This window comes from Pyrgilauda ruficollis, unplaced genomic scaffold (assembly GCF_017590135.1).
Source record: "Pyrgilauda ruficollis isolate IOZ18807 unplaced genomic scaffold, ASM1759013v1 scaffold6, whole genome shotgun sequence".
Taxonomy (NCBI): domain Eukaryota; kingdom Metazoa; phylum Chordata; class Aves; order Passeriformes; family Passeridae; genus Pyrgilauda; species Pyrgilauda ruficollis.
This window is the reverse complement of record NW_024527710.1, coordinates 3250884-3272371: the sequence shown is the minus strand read 5'-3', so window position 1 is coordinate 3272371 and position 21488 is coordinate 3250884. Positions and strand designations below refer to the sequence as shown.

At 39.6% G+C, this 21488-nt stretch overlaps 1 protein-coding gene across 2 annotated transcripts in view; it reads right to left on the bottom strand.

The window, feature by feature from the left end:
- The window catches only part of TGFBR3 (transforming growth factor beta receptor 3), a 115104-nt gene extending 112163 nt beyond the window's left edge, over window positions 1-2941 (bottom strand). For both annotated transcript variants that reach the window (XM_041483125.1, XM_041483126.1), the window contains exon 1: window positions 2744-2941. The gene's annotated coding sequence lies outside the window, so the exon portion shown is untranslated. The remainder of the gene's footprint in view (window positions 1-2743) is intronic.
- Window positions 2942-21488: the final 18547 nt, after the last annotated feature.

Below are 21488 nucleotides of genomic sequence, written 5' to 3'. Positions count from 1 at the left end.
GTTCCCCAGCTCTTACTGGGGAGTGGCTGACACCCTGCAAATTCCCATTCAGCCATCTGTGCGTGCACCCACACCTTCAATATTTGCTATTGGGCTGCACCAGACTTCACAGACCAGAAAGCAATATGGGTTGGTGCAAGCCATCCACAGAACCATCTTTGGCAACAGCCTTTGCATTCAGTATTCCTGGTACAAAAGACTTAATCATTGTGCCAATATGAATCAAAATTATTGCTCTATGCTGGGACCATCAGTTGACCTTACCAGTATTAAGTTAGTAATGACTTCTTAAAACCTAAGAGAATATCTAAAAATATTTTCTCTTATGGAAATCCTAAATACTAGAAATAGTTTCTTGTGAGAATTCAACTGCTTTGCAAGTCAACTTGAGCTCTCAAGATGTCTACATACAATCATATGTGATCTAGTAAGAGCTCCCCTGTGAAAATATTTTGTCTAGTTCATTATCTGAAACTTTGCAGGATTACTCAAAATATAATTTCTTGGGTTTAATTCACTTTAAACATCTTCAAAGAGAAATTTCACTCACATAAACCTGTAGTGTTTTCGCAAGTCAGTCACGGCTAATATGACAAAAATTGCAATCAGAAGAATGGGAGATATGCCTGCTAGAGGAAATTTATAAACAAGTATTTGAAAATAATGTGTTTATTTCAATGTATGTGTGTGATCCAAGTAAATTAACATTCACCTTCTAAAGAAATACTATCAAAAGTATAGGCCCAAAGTTTTAATAAATTACAACTGTGGTAGGAGGAGAGACTTTACAGACAGCAAGTTTTGTGTTCCCCCTGCTGGTTTAGCAATTGACTCCCAAACACTGTTCCTGTGGTAGACATCAAGATGCTGGGGTATGAAAATATGTTTTGCATGCCAGGAACAACAATTCAAAGTTACTTTTTGAAAGAATTCACACCCTTGGTGGATATCACTTACACGCTTTGACTAAATGAGGCACTGGACACACAAAACATGCATCAAAATCAACAACAAAACAAGATCTCCCCAGGGACAGAAAGCATGTCAAGAGAGAAAAATCTGAAGTGTCACTTTAAACTTGAAAAGGTTGGACTGCAGCAAACAATTGGGGGAAGCAAGTTTCAGAGCAAAGGACTCTTCACTGAAGGAAGCCAATGACCTGCCCCCCCTCCAGCACACGTCCCTCCCTTCCTCCCCCGGCCCAGCACCAGCTGCAGCAGTGGCCCAGGTCTGCATTCGAGGCACAGCTCCTCCTCAGCTGGAACTCAAGCCCTGTAAGCTTTCATGGGTTAAACTGGAGCTCTTCAAATGAATAAGCATCTTCCATTAACATTTTACTAACACTGTTGTTGGGAATACTTTGACAGGATACCTGTGCAGTGCTAATTAAAACCCAGCTACCAACTCATGCTGTGGCAGGCATTCATGGAAAAAAGCATGCACTGTAAGGGAAACCAAGTAATCTTCGTAAGTAGCAATAAACAAATGGATTTTGTCTTGGGAAGACATTTCATTTACATATGTAAAGTCCTCCACATATGAGACTACAATATTATCAGTCCTCCAGGTCACCATGAGACAAACCTAATTGATGCCACAGTTAGTGAGAAGGCAGCTCTCCCACTTTGGGTTTTCTCCCCATTGGAGGTCCAATATCACCCTGTTTGACCTCGCCAAACAAAAAATACATAAACTTAGATCAGTATAAATACAGACCCAACCAGAAAAACTTTTTGTTAGAACAAAATCATGGCACTTGTAAGTCCAAGTCTCTTTAACAACTCACAAACATTACCAGAAATATTCTGTAACAAATGAACTGTGCTAATGGTCATACATTTGAAAAGCAAATGATAGCAAATCAATTTTGACAGCTACAGCTGAATAGAACTGAGATAAGTAGATTTACATCTGGTTACATCCACAGCAAGTGGAAAAGGCATAACTGCACATGCACACTACACCTGAAGAAGTCCTTTTATTTGAAAGGGAAGAAGTATCACATCCTGTGCTGTTTGACACCCATGACTTTGGAACTGCAAGTGCACTTGAAACTGGGGAAAGCTCCTGTTTAAAAAGTTACTTAATTTACATCTAACATTGAAGCCACGTTCTTGTTATTACTAGGAGAGCCGTACTCAGAAGCCTGCAGTGACCTGACTCCAGTCCATCCCCTGCAAAATATGCAGCAGTAACTTCCATATGTCAATTCCTCAGTGAAATAGCACTGAAGGGACATTATACTGGCCCTCATATTGTTCTCACTTACACTAAACTCACACTCTGCTCGTACACTGCCGAGTTCTCACCTGGCCTCACGAAGGGTCCGAAGCCACAGGCGCACAGCAGAGCGAGCCTCCGCAGAGCATTTCGCTCGCTGCCCGCAACTCGCCCAGCACGGACCAACCAGCCGGACACGGCGACTGCGGCTGGGACACCTGTAGCTCCCCCTCGCCGGGCGCCCACCTCTCGGTTCTCCCCTCGGTTCCCACAGGGAGCCCGCAGCTCGCACGGTCCCGAGGGGCGAGCCGCTCCTCACGGCAAGCGTGCGAACGCTGACCACCCCCGGCAGCTCCCGCACCCCGCGCCCGGCGGAGGCCCCGGGACCCTCCCGCTCAGCCCGGTCACGGTGACACCTCGAGGGGCACACACCCCGCGCCCACCCCAGCGGACGGCGCATCCCTGCGGGGCGCCCGGCCCCAAACGCCGCTGTCGGGGCGGGGGTCGCGGTCGCCGCACCTACCCGGCGGCAGGTCCGTCCACGGCGCGTCCCGCGGGGCAGGCGCGCAGCAGCGCGGCTACGCCATGGGCACCGCCGGCCGGGACGGGAACGCAGCCCTCGTCAAGGCCGCCCAGCGCCGGCCACCGCTGCCCGGCCCGCGGTGCGCGGAGGAGGCGGCGAGGAGGCGGGAGCGGAGGAGGCGCGTGTGCGCCCGCCCGGCCTCCGGCCCAGCAGTAACCCCGCGGCCCGCGGGGCGGGGCGGGCGGGCGCGGGCGGTGCCGCCATTGGGCGCGGGGCGGAGACGGNNNCCTCGCGCCCGCGTGCCGCGAGCGCGCGCTGCGGCCCCCGCCTGCCCCGTCCCGTCCGGTAACACACCTGAGCCTCGCCCGCCCCGCCGGGAGCCGTGAGGGCGTCTGCGGTCGCACAGGGCCCGGCTGTGCTGGCAGCCAGCGGCTCGAAAACCTCCGCGCAGCCGGGGCTAGGGGCACAGTCCCCAGTCACGGCAGCCGGAGCCGGCAGCGCCCTTTAAGTTACCGGCCTCGAAACCGCGTGAGGCCGCCGGGCGCCGCGTCCGTAACGGAGCCTGGGCTGCGCTCGGTATCGGGCCCAGCGTGAGCGGCGGTGTGACGGTGCCCTGCCCTGTGCACCGAGGTACGTCCCTGCAGCCCCCCGAGCGGCGGCTGGAGCAGAGCGAGGCCCCGGCCGCCCCCTCAGTGCTGCCACCCCGGCCAAGGGCAGCCAGAAGCCCACATCAGAACGAGTTTGGGCCAACACCGCAGAGCTGACATCGTTTACAGCAGAGCAAACTATTCCAGTTCACTCGAGGTTCATTATGCTAGAATATAACAGAAAGTGCTGTTCAGTGCAGAAGGCACGCCTAAGGCTGTCAAATCTCCCAACTTCAAGACTATCGAGTTGTAGAGCAAACTGCCTTTAAGGGAGCTACACCACAGATGAGGCCTTGGCACCCACAGCTTTATCCTTCAGCAGGATGAACAGAGTTAGTTTCTGACACAGTCCTGCAACATCAGGTGTGTGCTGCTCTCCAAACCTGTATGTCCTCTAAAGGTCATGGTAACGAGAGCAGTACTAGAACTTGGCAAACATTATTATAGCAAAACTCCATCACAAATTTGAGTCCCACTCCTATTATTATCCAAGTAAGCAATTGTTCTTCTGTAGGCATGGAGACAATGTGGAGATACAGAGAAGTAGAGAGTAGTTTCAGGATGTTTCAGCAAAATTGTACTAGTTTAATTGGCTTTCTTACTGAGGGGATTAGGGGTGAGTTGATTTTTTCATAATGCTCTTTGACTTCAGGCCCTTTGCCCTGAGTCACAAGTTCTTACATCTACCCAAGAGGCATGTTACAAGAGTTCAGACACAATTTAGCCACTCTTGAAATGTCAGTTTGCAACCTAGAATAATCCACTGCCGTTTACCTCTGACCTCATTGTGTTTGGACAAGCCCTACTCACAGTTCTGCTGCATGTACCACACATCAGTCAATGGCTGGGTCCCCCAAAGACTAGTCCTCAAAACTACTACATTATCTGTATATGAGAGCTCTAGCAAGGAAATCAAAGTAAATCAAATAACAAGCATTTAGCGTACATTAAATATTTTAGCAAACAGGCTTACAAAACCTGGAGGAAAACCTGCAGAAACAAGTAAAATACAAGTTCAGACTGCTTGTTGGCAGCCTAAGCTCGCTTACAGAATTTTTTATTTATTTTTAGCATTTGAAAAGGCGTGCATGTTGGAGCATGACATACCTCCTCTCTTATCACTCATATGTAGGATGCAAAATTTTTGCAAGAGGGATGTGGAGGTGGGGGAAGTCCCTTCAACAGAGAAGAAAACTAATATTCTACAGCAATATATGTATTTCAAGGCATATTGTGTGTCTACTACATTTCTGCTAGCTAAAATTCCAGACTGCTGATTAAAAACGGGATTGAAACTTAAGCAAACACATTATTTTTATTTTAATTACTCATTTAGGTCCCAATCCTGCAAAGATTAAATGAAACAGATTAGGTTCACTCAAATAAGTAGCCATGAGAGCTGTTCAAGTATGTGGCATCAAATATGTGTACACAAGCCTTTGTAAAATCAAATTGTTTGTATATAGGTCTAATCTTAGCCAAATTATTTTCACCATTTTCAGTGATGTTGGTAAGAACTGGTTCTTGTCCATGGAGCCAATTCTGTTAGGTAGTCAGCATCCTTGAGCAAAGTCTAGGATTTACACCACTTGTCCTAGTGTTTGAAAAAGTCCAAGACTAAGACACAAAGAACATGGATTTTTAGTTATAAACTAATATGTAATTCAGTTGATGTACATGATGTTCAAAGACTGAAGCCATGACAAATTGCCACATTAAAGTACAATTAGGCACGTGGGTTGGGTCACACAGGAACATAATGATATACAGTTGTCTTTGGCTTTTTTTTTATTTTTACATTTTGTGGCAGAATAAACAGAAACCACATAATTTCCTTTTAAAACCATGGAAAATTCCTGCAACCTTAACTATAGTGTTCAATCTTTGCAGCCGAGGAACACAGTTACATACATAATTTACATTTTACTTACTTTTAAAGTATTTGCTGATCTAGTGATTATCTTCAGTCCTGGGCAGGATTATTTCACTTAGCAGGCATTGGCCCAATCCAGCAATGTAATGTATTATCCTTACTAAGATGTATGAAAGCTGTGACAGTTCACTTCTGCAGGAGGTTTAGAGGTTTTCATGGTGTGGTGCTGCAGAATTAGGCCTAAGTAAATGTAAAGTCTTAAAAATATGCAGTGTTAAAACTATTAACATCACAGTTGTAATTTTTTTCCTCCTTTCCTAGAAAATACAGTAGGGACACTCCTGTGGATAGCAACTACCCATTTACTACTCCCAAAAAGTTCTAGACTAGTTTCAGTTACTGATTTCATGTTATGGTCATAAAGCCTTAACCTGCCCTGAGGAGCCAGCTGAGTTCAGGTCACCGACACCAGGAGCAGCATCAATCTGTTAAAATGGCATCCAGGCTGAACTAACCAATCCTTCTCAGGAACAGGTTACTCATTTGGGTACCATTCTATATTCATAGAATCATAGAACAGTTTGGGTTGGAAAGAAGAATTAGGATTCACTTTTGTTAAAAGTTTAGCACTACACCTGTCATTGCCTGGGAAATTTCCACAGTTTTAAGAAACACAGAATCTTCTCTGCCGTCTGGAGTGACATTAGACTGAGGCCTTGGGACTAAACGTGGAGCTGGGGACTGCGTGCTGTCATTGATGGGGCAGTGAATACACTGCCTGCTAATTAACACATTCTTATGATGGACCCACTGCCATGAGTCCAAGTGCACTTTAAATAGTTGCTGCTGGATGTAGGCATCTGATGATCGCTTACCTATTTAGAGCACTATTTAAATGTGCTTCACCCACCAAAAGAAATGAAGGGTACAACAGCTCTACAAAATGTTTATTCACAAACTGACTTGGAGATTCTAATTGAAAACAGAGACTTCTATAAACAAGCATCTTGGTATGAAAATGTTTTCTTGTCATAAAATATTTTAAGATCCCAGAAATTATTTTTGGACATTGGTAAGGACTAATGCTCACAAAACTCTCTTACTTCATACAGTGTCTAGAATCTTTTCAAGGCTAAAAGATTGTCCCAACCAAGAAAGCATTAGAAAAGAAAAAGAAAGCTAGGAAGGACCACACTGTCCTAAGAGCTGTTCCTGTTTCCTTTTAAATTAATGGATCATGCTCTACATTAAGCCAATACAGGTTCCGTAACAGTGGATCCAGAAAACAGGCCAGCAGCCATGTTCTCGAACCACTAAGAACCACTAAAAAACCTCTGCTAGTTTTGAAAGTCCAGAAAAGAGTAAACATGCTAATTCACTGAATTTCAAAAACCAAATGGGTGAATAGGCATCCTTAAGGGATATCTTGTACATAAGATAGGTTTAGAACTGGGATCAAGCACAGGGAATACGTTCACATGAGTACAGTCATTGTGCAGCACATCCATTCTGTCCCTCTCTGAGGTAAAATGTTTTTATTTAAAATTAGCTTTGTGGTTTAAGCTGATTTATTGTGCCACTGAAAGCAAGGAAAAGTCTGGAAGCATTAACGATAGGTTGCTGACTAGGTATGGATTGTTATGCTGCATTACATTAACTCCATTGTTTTAGTCATATGACTCTACCCAACAACCTTTAATATGAAGGGTCAGTTAATGTAATTAAGCCATTAAAAGCTTCTTAGGAAATAAGTCATTAATACAAACTAATGAGGTAAAATTCTACATTCCTTACTAAAAGATCCTGCATTCCTTGAACACCTAAAACTTTTGCTGAAGGTAAGTAAATGTTAGTGTTGCACTGTTAGGCTTGTCTACACTTGAAAGTTACTTTGGATTAAAGCAGAGAGTGAATTTCAAGTGCAACAGCAGATCTGGAATAATTCCAAACATGGACAAGTCATGTATCGTACAAGCCTTCAAGATACCATGGGTTTTAAACTCAAACCAGAGGCTACCTATCCAATTCAAATAACACATTCTTATAGATTTTAGATTTTCAAAATGAAGTAAAAAGACCAAAACCCTCCAGCATGACTGACCATCTCTTTTGTGCCCCCTCTTCTCCCCTGCCTGCCTTACACAGGCTCCTCTATACCCAGCACTCTTCTTGACTCTGATATGCCCCTTACCCTCCTTCCAACATTTTTCTGATAAGATGTTTATAGGCCCTCAACCTACCAAGTGCAAACACAACAGAGCAGAAGAGGGAGGAAAGAAAGAGATTATATGAGAGAAGGAAAAAAATAAACAAAAGATCAAACACAGAAAATGTGAAACTAGCATACCTTCACTGTTCAATCACTTTCTTCTGGCTGGATCCCATTTCTCATATTGCAGTTGTCTGTTTAGGGTTCAATCTAAAATATAGACAAATAGGCAAAAGTCAGTAGATTAAACTATTCCATTTCAGACAATGCTCTTTATGTTCAATCATAACACACCTATGACTTAGTCACATAATTATTTAATAAGACATACTTTCAGATTAAACATATTAAATAACTGATATTCACCCTCGAATACCTAAAATATGGAACTATACATATGGCTAAAACTACGTGTGGTTTGCAGGATTGGGTTCCAAACTGCTGTATTCTGTTTTGAAGTTCATGTTGCATGCTTGTGGTTTCAAAACCAAATTATGGGTGAAATTCTTTGTAGCCAAGATGAAAGTATCACAGGTTCTTCATGTCTACAATTTCCTAATTACTTCATTGTTTTTATCTACATAATTCCACAGGGTGCCAAATGTTTTACTGAAAAACATCAAGACAAAGCTGCTGCATAGAGAGCTAACAACTTCAATAAGCAAAGGTAAGTGACTGAAACGGACATGAGAAAGTGTAACTGTGCATTGAAGTTTGATACACTGTTACAATTATTTGTCTTGGACATTTTCTTCTAGCCCTTTTGATATTTAGGTGACCTGGTTTTCTCTTTTACTTCCCAATCTGATTTAATTGCAAGGACATGATAAAATGGATCATGACAAAGAAATGGAAGGAGATTTATGTGTAGTCTGCCTCACAGATGAAGCAGAGCCAAAAACCAAGCTGCTAGATAGATAGTCATTATCTTTCTTTAACCAGCACAGTAAAAATGCCTGAAATAAGACTGGTTTAGCTATATTTCTGTCACGTAATTTCTGTCACATAATAGGTTGGCTAGATGTTCAGAATCTAGCTATACTTGCCAATTAAATTTCATGTCAAGTAAACAATCAAACCTAAAAAGCCCCATAAAAATCCCCCAAACAAAAAAAAAAAAAAAAACAGAAGTTGCAAGTCCTTATTTTATTAAATAAATCTATGTTTTATCATCAGTCTCCAAAGTGGTTTGAGGAGGAGGAGGAGGTCATGAGATGTTTATAAGGTGATACTGTGTGGTATTTTTGAAGCCGACTACAGGTAGACACATTTGAAAGCAAAGCCATAAAGTGGGCCTCTCTTCAGTATACAGTGTGTTTCCAAACATGCTCCCTGCAAGAAAAAGTTACCTATTTAAACCTATTAGCTATATGAACTTAAATACCAGCCTGTGGCAAAAGTTTGGGATTTGAGAATTACCAAGTAATGCATTGCTCATGCTCCAAATTATTTCTTGTTTAACCTCCAAAGATTTGAGGAAGGAACTCTGCACTGCTGCTCTGTGCTTGGGTTTAGCACTGCTCCTGGAGAACACACCTTTTTTTTTTTTTTTTAATTTCGTAATGAAAATTCCCAATACTATTGCAAAACAAATTTGCAAAAGGGCTTAATTTTATACTTTCCCATTGGACTTACAGTTTAGATCCAGCTGGAATTATGAATCAACATAAAAGTTTTTCCTTCACGTATACAGTACAGCATTAACTCAGAGAACATATTCTTTTGTCTTTGTGTATATGAGAATTAGTGTTTATGCAAGTATGGGATCTGATTTTTATCCCTCCAAGTGATCTGCAATACATGACATTATTTTAGACTGCTACTGACTAATGCCTTATGTTGGATATTTGTTTGTTTTTCCCACCTGCTATTTCATCATCCTTGGAATTACAATAATATGTACCAGGGAATGTGACCTATCAGTCTTAACTGTCTTTCATTGAGTCTGGATGGGGATGTAAGGCAAGTGCATACATATAATATATATATATTATATATAATATACATATAATATGTATGTATATATATTACACTTTATTCTGATATATAATTTGCTTCTGGAAGGCTTTAATATCGTATATTGATTCATGAAGTATCAATTATTTAGTGCAGATATCTGTGAATTGCTATAAAAATCCAGTCTTTGTTGCCATTTACACATTTAAAAAGCCAAATGCAAGTTTCTTTTCTCTTCAAATATGCACAAAAGATCAGGAGAGATCTTGAGTCATGAGACAGTGGAGGAAAAAACAACCCAACCTTCCATCTGGTCCGTTACCAAATCTTGAGGGAAAAGATTGGTCTTTCGACCCCTTGGATCTCTTGATTGCACTAGTGAGAAAAAGACTTTTGGTGAAAGACAATTTTTCAACATAAAAATCAACACAAATAACTCAAAAGCAGCTGATGAACACCCCTAATCACAGCACATATCTGAAGACAAAAAATGAGAAATACCAGATCATAAGCAGTCCAGAGTATATTCAGCTAGCTGCATTTTCATTAATAATTCTCTCTAGGAGCCCAAACACAAGCCCTAGTAATTTTCACAGCTGCTTCTTGTAAGCCACCACCATTCCCTCCCTTGCACAACTTCAAAAGAATTTTACGTATTTCTGGATTATTACTTCCACGGAACTGGCAATGTCAAATATGAAGGTGATAATGAGCTGAAGGACATCAGCAAACTCAGTACGTCAGAGCCAGTGCCCCCAGTGTTATCAGGTGGAAATTGCTTAAAAGCAGGGACAGTCCAGGCCCTGCTATATCATAGGGCCCAGAACCTTTTGCACAAACCAGGTTGCTTACACTTGCCACCTGTAACCTGCTCATCTGTCAAACCATCTGTGTTTAGCAGACAGGCAACAAAACTGCATACTCAGTGCTGTTGAAAACCACGGACAAAAGGAAACAATCAAAGGCAAGTTATGCCTTTAGCAGAGATTATAAATACATGCATCCAGTAAATTTACTATTCAGGCCTTTCACATTTTGCTGTTGCCTGAAGGATTAATTTACCCTTAAGGACTGGGAGTTTCATTTGCCCTTTTTTTTTTTTTTTTTTAAGGTCTTTACAGGCTGGCATAGTAGGTGGCCACCATAACAATATAGATCTGCAGGAGGTTTCAAAACTTTTACTGAAAACCTCATGTTTTTGTGAACTAGAAAAAGGTACCTAAGTTTCCAACTTCTATAGGGTGTAAGAGCTCAAAAGTTTGAAGAAAGAAACATTATATACTTACATTTTCTTTTTGATACTTCATTTGTTTAATTCAATTGTTTTGGGGGGGGCAGGGGGGGAAGAAAAAATGGAAAAATCTACAAACCATTTCTATACAATGTACTCTTTTTAGAACATGGAAGGAAAACTTTGCCTACCCTAGAAAATATACTGATCAATACAAGTACACAGAGAGAGATAGAAAAATCTATAAACCAGAGAGATTTTTGTTATCTCACAGAAAAAGAACACATTTTTTCAGATTACTTAGATATCTAGATACTTAGATGTCAAAATATTTAGATACCAAGAGGCAACAGAAGCAGAATAGCTAACTACATTGAAAACTGTTCCTAATATGCAAACCACAAAACTATCACTGTGAGGGTGAGAAAGGCCTCATGCTAAAGAACACTGGCAGGCCTCCATCTGTCTCATCCTGTTTCTCCCATGAAACAGACCAATCACTTCGTTAATGAAAAGTAATTAATTCCAGAAGGAATAGGAGATATGAGAGCAGATTCCCATAATCTTTTTTTTTTAAAGCAAGACCTGTTAATGATCAGGCTGTGGGTGTCTCTCCATTAACAACTAGCCAGGTACAATAGGAAGGGATGTACAGAACAAAATCAAATGTGTTCAGAGTCTGGTATCTACACTAGACACAGCTTATTGGAAGTTATTTCCAACCAGTTCCAGTGTGGACTGCATGTCCATTAGTTGCTGGAGCATGTTAGGTCCTGGGTCCCAGTTCAGTTTTACTCAGGAGGTAAGCCCATTTGTGTACTCTGACACTGTAAACCACCTCAAAAACCAAAGCCCCACATGTGGGAACGACCAGGAGATTCATTTCCAAAGCCCGCTCCTGGTCCAACCTAAAATGCTGAAGGAGGCACATCCCAAATACCTCAAAGGACATAATTTAATCTAATTTCTCTTCAGGGACACACATGGGCAAGAGAGCTGACAGGTAAGATACTGCAGAGCACTGACAGCACTAGAACTTGCTACCTGCCAAATACATATATCTGATACTATTCTAAGATGTTCACATTCAAAGGGAATGCAAGTTCACAAAACATTTCCAGGTCTTTGCTTCTAATTGTCAAAATGCATGCCAATGCAGAGAAATACCTTTCATGTACTGCTCTGCCCTTCTTCCTTCCTATTTTGACTCCTTGTTGTGTCCAGGATTTGTACTGGCCCTTTGCTAGGGAGAACTTCACTGACTCCCCATGAAGGGATTGTAGAATCCTTCTCCCCAGTCCTCTTTCTTCTCTCAAACAAAACACAAGTGATTCTTCCATTAGAACTGGAACCTCACATATCCATATTTGTATGCATGAGGTAAATACACCAGAGTAGATACTGTCTTGTGCTGACCATTATTTTGTAAATGGTTTTACTTCTTCAAGTTAAAAATATTCAACCACACTTCTATTTCATTGTATGGGATAGAGTTCAGATCCCTGAAGAGAAAACCACTGAATTCCTTGGTTCAAAAAGTTCAATATTAGAAATGTAAAAGGAACCAAATTCTCTTAAGAGCACAAGGGATTACGAAGGTAATTTCATAACAGCTGCATAATAAATCCCACATACATTAATGATAAAACAGCCTTATTTACCATAGGTTGGGAAAACTTTTTTTTTTCACCAAAACGAAAAGTGATTTTTCAGATACAGCATATTTATTTTACCTTTTATATTAAAAAGTGCAATGGCAACAAACAAAACTATTCATCCATCAGAAAGCCAGTTAACATCTGCTAGGTCAAACTAGCAAAAGACAGATAAAACATCTGACTGGGCTGCTGTCTTTTCTAATTACAGGACATGCAGTTAATTTTTGAGAGTAAATCCTATCCTAAGTAGTAATATTAAGACCTATTGATTTTGTGTATTTGTTGAATTTCTGTGTGTAAAAAAAAGAGTCCAAACTGACCTATTCAGCAGTTTAGTTGCATTTTCTTGTTCTATGTGTAGTTTTTGAAATGCAGGCTTGTTGTACTACTCAAAACTTGGACCTTGGTAACTATTAGCATTTTGTTAACAATGCTAAATTTACATTTTTTTACTGTAACCATATACATCTCTCAGAGGGGCATAGTCTGGGGACCATTCATAGCTCCTATTTGTTTTCCCCATGCAGCCCCACATGTGGTGAACAGCTGTAGAAGCTGTAAAATTGTCTTTATACATTGCACATGCTGTTTAATATAATATACATACACATTATGTATGAAGCAAGTCCTGAAGCAAAATAATGTACTGAATATTTATATTTTCTTATTTTGTAAATATTTGTCTTTATTTAAATAAAGACAAATGATTCCTTTTAAATTCTGTCAACAAAATAATAGCACTTAATTATTCAGAATTGCAGGTTTACCAGTTCTTACCACAAGCAAGCCTTTTAACCACATCCCCTATGGCACGGAATCAAATGCTGTCAAAAGTGAAATTGGCAAAGCAACTGTTACTATGGCATTGTGACCAGCTCCACTGCAATAAAATACAGAAATGAAAATGTAAATTGTTGCTTACATATACATTTTGCTCCAGGGTACTATAAGCAAAAATGAAACCAGCTGGCAGTAAGTCACCCTTCTAGATAATAAATATTGCTAATATGAATCTGATGTGTTGAAGGGTGGGATGAAGCTCCAGAGAATAACACTCCCCTCATTAATATTCTATACCAAATTGAAAGAAAGGTGGGGTGGTTTCCCCATCTCTAGTGTGAGCTTGGTTTTCTGAACACAGCTAAATCAATCCCCACAGAGCTATCTTATCTGCAAGGCTCATGAAAAATATCTGACAAGTAAATGGTTAGCATTTGGAATGGACCACACTGAGTGAAGTAACAGTTATTTCATAAGAGATTTCCCATGGTATATATTCCCAAAGCCAACTACGAGGCCTTCACTCCCACACCCACCACAAATGATAATATTTGAATCCTGTGCTATACTATTAATACACTCAGGGCCATTTTAAGCAGCAAAGTACATATAGCCAAGCACACTAAAAGGATAGCGTATTTCTTGGTTATTATTAAGAAAAAGGAAAGCAGATCTATTTCAACGAGGAACACTTCTCTCTGCTCCCATTTTCCATCTGCCAACAAATAGAGATACTGCACGTGGGACATATCACACACCAGAAAGAAAAGTGTTATACAAGCCCACTGTTAGAATAGCTATGTTAATATGAGCAACCTTTTTTTTTTTTTTTAGTATGCCTCTTTTTCTGCTTTCTCACAGTCCTTGTAACATGTTCAAAAGAATAAACATTATTCTGAAAATTAATATCATTATTTCAAAATTATTTACAGTTATTTATGATATTTTGATCAACTATATGCTGTAGAAATGTGCTATCCTTTGATTTTATGAATTTTATGATCATGTATGAAAAGAGAAGCAATTGCCTATACAAATTGTCTGCAAGTCTTTCACACTTATCTACTAAATGTTTTCTGCATACACTAAATCTGGTCAGAGTAAATTTAAATATGTTTATTGTCCATTTTTTTTTTTTAAAAAGCAAACGTGAACTTAATCTTATTTGTGGATCTGAAAAAAGAGCTTACATTAGCTTGACAGCTGATTCGAGAAATTTTACAAAACATTTTCATTATAATATCTAATGACAGCACACTCTCTTTTTCTTGTTTAAGAAAACCAAAAAACCAACAAACTGAACTTTTACAAAGTGGTTTTACTTTACTACCTTTAGTATTACCTTATATTTGTTCTTCATGCCAGAACAGCACATGGATTATTATGGTGCTCTGATACAGGAGATCATTTTACCCATTTGTGACAGTGAAGTTCTTAGGAAACTTTATCCGTAATGCAGATATTCCCCTCAGAGTTAATGAAATTGCTCAAGTGTGTGAGTTCATTTTACCCATTTGTGCCAGTGAAGTTCTTAGGAAACTTTATCCATAATGCAGATCTTATGAAGCCCCAGTTCAACCATTACTGATGTATGTACCAATCCATTAATAAGTTTTTCCCCTCAGAGTTAATGAAATTGCTCAAGTGTGTGAGTTTTGTTGCCAAGAACTATGATGAGATCATCTGCCTGGAGAGATGCAAGTTGGAACCCCTTACTATTTCAATTTGCATTAATTCAGATCTCCTAGTGGAACTAGCAAACAAACGCTAGCCAAAGACCAAGACTCAAACAAAGATGAGACTCAGGCCAGAATAAGCAAAGAAAAAAATACATGCTATGTTGTAGGGTGCTGCTTTTTCTTCCTTGTGGAATACTGCATAATTCAGACAAGGTTCTGATAGCTCTGGTTATTGGGAAAATTCACATGTTGACCCAAGTGCCTGAATCAGGCCACTGCAGATTAAAGACCCTGTGACTTCTAGCATTTAGGCATAAGTTCACCAGACAATATGCTCTGCCAAAAGTTAGGGGGTTTTATTTCTGTTAAATTATCACAGTAACTGTCATGTAGCTAAGCCATTGTTGGTACATACAAATGAGACTGGACTTCTACCATAAGGATTATCAACGTACCTACTATAAGAGATCCAGAACCAGTTTCCTCAAACATACAGAGAATGGCTTTTTTTTTTCCAGCAGAGATCTGGGAGAAAAGGAGGAGGGGGAGTTGTAGAGATCCTCCAACCAGGAATGTAACTTCCAATAATCACTTACAGATGGCAGAGTTATGTTCTAGGATCTTCCTATTTGTCCAAAGCTATTATTTGTAACATATGCAGAATGAAAGCCCCTTGCATAAGACTGTAAATAAGCTTCTCAACTGAACTAGTTGTGGCTCAACCAACTTCAGCCCTTGGGACAGGGAAGTGCAAAGAGGGTAAAAGAAGCCTAATTTAGTAGTACCATGCTCAGGTTTTCTTGTAATTTTGCCATTACTTTAGAGATAGGATGTCTTTAGCATTTAGATTCCAAATCACCACAAAACTATTGGAAATGCCAGTGATAAAGGAAGTAAAACCACACCCAGCATTATAGGAGAAAGGTTAGAATTCAGCATGGAACAGAAATGAGAAAAAATGAGAGTTTTCACTTAGAATTTATGAAATTCACTGCTAAAAAGAGAATTAAAAGTATCCAAGTAGGGTAGGTCATATATATTGAGGAGAGTTTATGTTTAAGTGTATCCAGTTTTCACAGTAAAGTGTAACATATAATTAATCATATCGCAGCAGTAAATGTTAGAATCCTGGATGCCTCATTTATTGGAAAGCACTTCCAAGGTTTCAATTTCAGATAGTCTCATTCAAAGTAGCTGCTTCATAGAAATTATTTGTATAGATTAAATAACAGTTGATCTTCATGCTAGTTCTTAATTATCAGATAAAACGCTTAACAGTGTGTCTTTCATGTAAATCAGGGGCACACTGGAGCTGATGTATTTCCTTTACACATGAAAATAAATTGTTTACAGTGTCTGTCATCACATGTTCTTCAGAATCAGAGACAATATGACTGCATCCATTAGATTTTCATTAGGATGCCAATCAGCATTTTTTTCCAGCAAAAAGACACCAAAGTGTGGGCAAAAGCATCAAGCTGCATCTGGCACCCAGGTTTGCTGTCAGGGGAGCAAATCAGGAAAGAAAAGCACACCTGGAGTCTCCTAGACCCCTGTGTTGGAGATCAGAAGATGGGCCAATACTTCCTTTCTGCAGCCCTAAGCAGCCAGAGGGGTGCCTGGCAGTGTCCTGCCCCTACAGAAGGACACAGGATTCCTGGCAGAGGCCGTGGGAGCTGCAGCTCCTCACCAGCAGCACGGGGGTACCTGACCAACTTTGAGCTACATTGATGGCCCCAACACTGGAGTAGCAGCTTTTAACCCTTGGTGCTTCTACAGGCTAATGCAAAGTAGGAGGTTGAACTGCACTTTGCTTACACCCTAGGACCTAGGAAACACACTCAAAGCTAACAGGTTCCCCAAAGCTAACAGGAGTCAGGGCACTGCAAGGACCTCATTCTACATCATGGGGAATTACTGTCCTGGGCACGCATTGTTGTGCTGGATGAGGCCCATGGTTCAACTGGTGCAGAGCTCTGCCCTTGGCCACATAGAACTTCAAGGTGTTTTGCAAGAGGTAGTTAGGTCACACCTGCCTCAGGTAAGGATTCTTCTAGACCTCATAAGTCAGTAGCATGTTTATCTCTCCTCTAAAATTAATTATTTACTTAGCAGTATGTCAAATCTGAGTAAGGATGGGTTTTAGGGTTTTTTGGTTGGGTTTTCTTCATGGCCATCTCTTTTTCTAGATCCCAATAAACTCTAGATACCAAACCATATGCTGAAGTAATTATTTCCCCAGGGACAATGTGCATTGCATCAAAAAGCTTCCTTTCAATTTTGCAGGCAAGACATTTCAGTTTCATGACTATCTTATTCACTGTGTTTTGTAAGATAAAGTGAACAGCCATTCCTTCTCTAACTTAGCAACATTTGCTATTACATTTTAAAACCAGATGAGTTATGGCACATCTTATTTATTTAAGGTATATAATTATCTTATTTGAAGTTTTTCGCCTCTCTCAATTGGAAAGCTTTTCTTGATTTTTATCATTTCTTTTGACTAAATTAATCTTGATGTAGCCTGCTGTAATTTGGGGTGAGAAAGACATTGCAGCAGCAGGAGTCTTAGAAACATCTGTGACAGATACTCTGTCTTTTATGTTCCTGTTACATTCACAGTGCACAATCATGAGATGCAGGAAAAGCCCCTTGCGTGAGTGCACACAGGGAGTTGAGGATGCTTGCAAGCAGCAGCACTGGGCTTTCTGTATTCATAGATGTCAAAAAGACAAACAACATCTCTATAATTTTACTTAGAGGCAAAACATTTTGCCCAACAATAACAGAAGACAGTTTCTCTCTGTATTAACAAGAAGTAGCAATGCAGAAAAGTGAAATGTTTCTAGCACCGAGGTTAATAATTTTAGGACATGTCCAATAGCCCTTGTTGGAAACCTTATACAAATGAGGACTGACATTTGCCAAAACATTTCATCAGGAAGGAACACTGAAAGAATTGAAAGCTATTTCAAATTAATGAAAAAGTAAATGGCACATTAAAAATTTTACAGAATATGTATTCAAAAGAACTTCAGCAACACAATTCAATTTAGGTTTCCCAAGAGCATCAAATAAAAGGAAAGTATTGAATAGGCCTTTATTCATATTTCATGAACTATCAGAATTATTTATGTTCCTACATAATTTTGCAGAAAGCTACAGCTAACTGAGCACCACCTGAGAAATTTACATATTCTGAGTAAAATCATATAGGACAAGATTGCTTCAGGTGGTAAATTGTACTTTTGTCATTGGAGCCTCACTACAGGACAATAATAACTGAACACAAGCGTATTTTGCACAGAGAAACCAGTCTGAGATTCCTCTCAGTGTTTCATTCATTTGGTAACATAGCCAATGAGCAGGGCTTTATTCTGCAAGAATTAGCTGTCACAAGCCTCATATTTACAAACTGCTGCAGCTGTAATGAAGCTCAATCCCACCTCTGTTCATTGCACCCATCAACACTTCACACTTCTCAAAATTTACCATTAATGCATGCAGTACAAAGTGTTCATAGAATATTTTAAGTATCCTATAAGACTCCACTTGAGCTCCTCAATCTAGCTATTCAACTACACATAAATAAATTTGTTCAAAAGTATTACTGCAGTTTACAGTTATGAAGATTTAAAATTAATGAGATGCAATATATAACAATAAATCAGATTTTTTCACTTTTCATATTTTCCTAGATCATAATTTCAAATAAATAAAAGAGGGGACAAGATAAAAACCTGAATTACATTTCGCAATAAAAATACTTCAATTTAAAAAAATCCATATTCACATAATCATTATACATATGGATCTGTTAATGTCTTTTCTTTCATTCTAAGCAGTAAAATGTCTCAGTTATGTTAAAATTATGCAAATAGAAATGAAGAGTATCTGCCATACTACAGAAGTAACTGCTGTCTCTGTTCTGTGGCAGCCATAGAAAAATCTCTGTGAAAATGCAAACAAACAAAAAAATTCTACCTCCTTTCCAACAATTCTCCAACAATTATGTTGCAGCTGCAATTCAACAAAATATGTTTTCAAAGGGCAGTAATTAATTTATTATTCTACTATAAACCTATTTGCGCTGCCAGCCTAAGGTTTAAGCTTGATAGAAAATGATAATTTTATTTCTGATTAACTTTTCACTTTAGATACAATTCTAAAGTAAGTTTTTTATTACTAAACTGACCTTCGTTTCCATTTCAGTTGTCCTCCTATAAGAAGGAACAGAACAGCAGCACCTGAAATAATGTAAGGTATCTGGTTAATTAAAAAAGCTTTCATAAAGCAAGTTTTACCATGTTAAATCTACCTGGGAGTTATTTCTTCTTCAGTGAAAAGAAAGATATAGTTCATAATTATTCATTTTTAATTCTTGACTAGTGAAGTCAAGAGCTGTGGTGCCCCATGAGAGCTGTAAGAAATCCTAGGCTTGATCCAGCTCTTATTAACTTTAACAAAAGCTCCAGTTTTCCCTTGCTATTTCTACTGTACTGCAGACAAACAATCTTTTTAATTTCTTTTCTTCTACCCTTTCACAGATAATATATTTGTTTATAATGAAGTAAAAAAACTATTTTCTGCTTAATATAGGGATATATTTTCATTCATATTTTGAGATTATTAATTTTAATTATTAAGTTGATTAATTGGATTAATCAAATACTCGAATGAATACAGAGCACTTACACGTTTCACAGAATTACAGGGGTTTAGATCTATTTTGGGACTAAACACATACCATTCTTTTACAATGCAACCGCATTTCATCTGGCACGCAGCATAAGAACCTACAGAAACAGCTGAAAACACACAAAGTACCTGAATGGATTTTTTCCTCCAATATGGACATTGTACAAATGTATTCACAATAATTTGTACACAAAGTACAGTGGGATTTGTCCCCTGCTGAATAGGGAGTGCTGAAAGGTCACACTGGTAAAGAGTCAAGTAATATCTCTGCATTTAGAACATTCCAGTGCTGGATGGATACCACAGTGGATTTATGTTTTTAAGAATCACCTGGAAAAGGTATAGGAAGAAATGAAAACAAGTTGCACAGTTTCTGTTACTCGGAGGCAGAAAAGGTGTCCAGAACAATTTGCTCTTAATGGCTGTTTTAGCTCAAAAGAGGCCCTGAAGTGAAGAATAAACAAACTGTCACAGCAACAGAGCATAAGTCTCTTAAGATCAGGGTTAAGGTTCATTGTACAATTGCTCTTGGCAAAACATTACTGCATCTTGGATTAATCTTGGCATATAGACAAATATAAAGGTACAGCACTAATCTACATTTAATACCTTTTCTGTAACCCCTGCACATGCAATACAGCCAAGTGCATCATGCAAAATACAGCATATTGCGAAAATGAAATGGGAATTCTAAATATGTTGAAACAGAGGTTTAGAAATTCAGAAAGCTAGATAATAATAAACAAAAGTTAGATAAACAGGCTCTGCTGTCAGTCTTACACAAGTTGTATTACTCTTGTTTAAGCTAAAACAGACTCCAGCCAGCCATTTATCTCAAAAAAACCCAGCTATCCTATCTACAACTTGCTCTCAGCTTTTTCCCCCCCAAAAAAAAGCCTCAACTTTTTTTTTAAAGATTATTTTAACATACTTTGACCCTCCCATGAACAAAACCAACAGTAGAGTTTCATGCTAGAGGGGTAAATCCTCCACATAATTATTTAAATATTATTATATTATTGAAAAATCTCTCAGTTTTGCATCAGTAAAAAGAAAGGTTGTGCCAAAATCCCCTTCTCTTCTGTCTCATTATTTGTTCTCACTGAGTACCAGAGCCCTGAATCTGGGCACCTCTCACTCCCAGAAACATGTCTCTCCCTACACTCCCCTGCCTATTCCAGCTAAAGGCATTTCAGCCCTTGAAGCTGGGTCAGAAGCACTCAGGATGCATTCTCAACCTGAGCACTCTGTTCTCCTTTGCCACCTTCAAAGTTCAAAGCCCCTCTAGAGATTGTTCAGCTTCAGGCAGTGGCCACATGCAGAAGCTGGGACAGTCCTAGCTGCAAGAGTTGGGATGCAGCAAGGACCTTTCTAATCTCCTCCCATGTGAGGTTCCTCATTCCCTTTCTACAGACTGTAGCTTTAATTATCACACCACATCAACCCCTGGAAAAGTCACATATCACCACATTGATACAGTGATAAACATTTCCCACAAGGACTGTTAATATTGCAAGAACAGAGCTGCAAATCCACGCTGTTTATCCTTCCTCATTTATTTGCAGAGCATAGCTGAGAGGATGAAGGAGGAGAAGCCATTCTGATAGCAAGCATGTGCATCCCAGTGCAGCATTGCGTTATCCTTCCTCCTCCCTAATAAATAATGCTGCTCAGCATTACCTATTACAGCAAAAGCAGTGACAGGCTGTCGGATTGCCGGACTGGGCAAACTCGCCAGGACTGGGCTGGTCATTTACTAAGCCTCTCCATTTTCTGATACACTGCTCCCTTCACAGGCTTCTTGGCATAGAGAGCTGGAATATTCCCACTGGCTTCAAATATTAGTTCTTTTTTCCATTAGGATATTTTAGCAACTGTTGTACTCTCCAGGAGTTCTCTGGCCTGAAACAAAGTTAGAACCAGCACTGGTAATAGAGGAAGGCCAAGTTCTAACATTATTTAACTGTCCTTAACATAATGTGCCTGTGGACACTAATAGCAAGAGCTGCTGCTG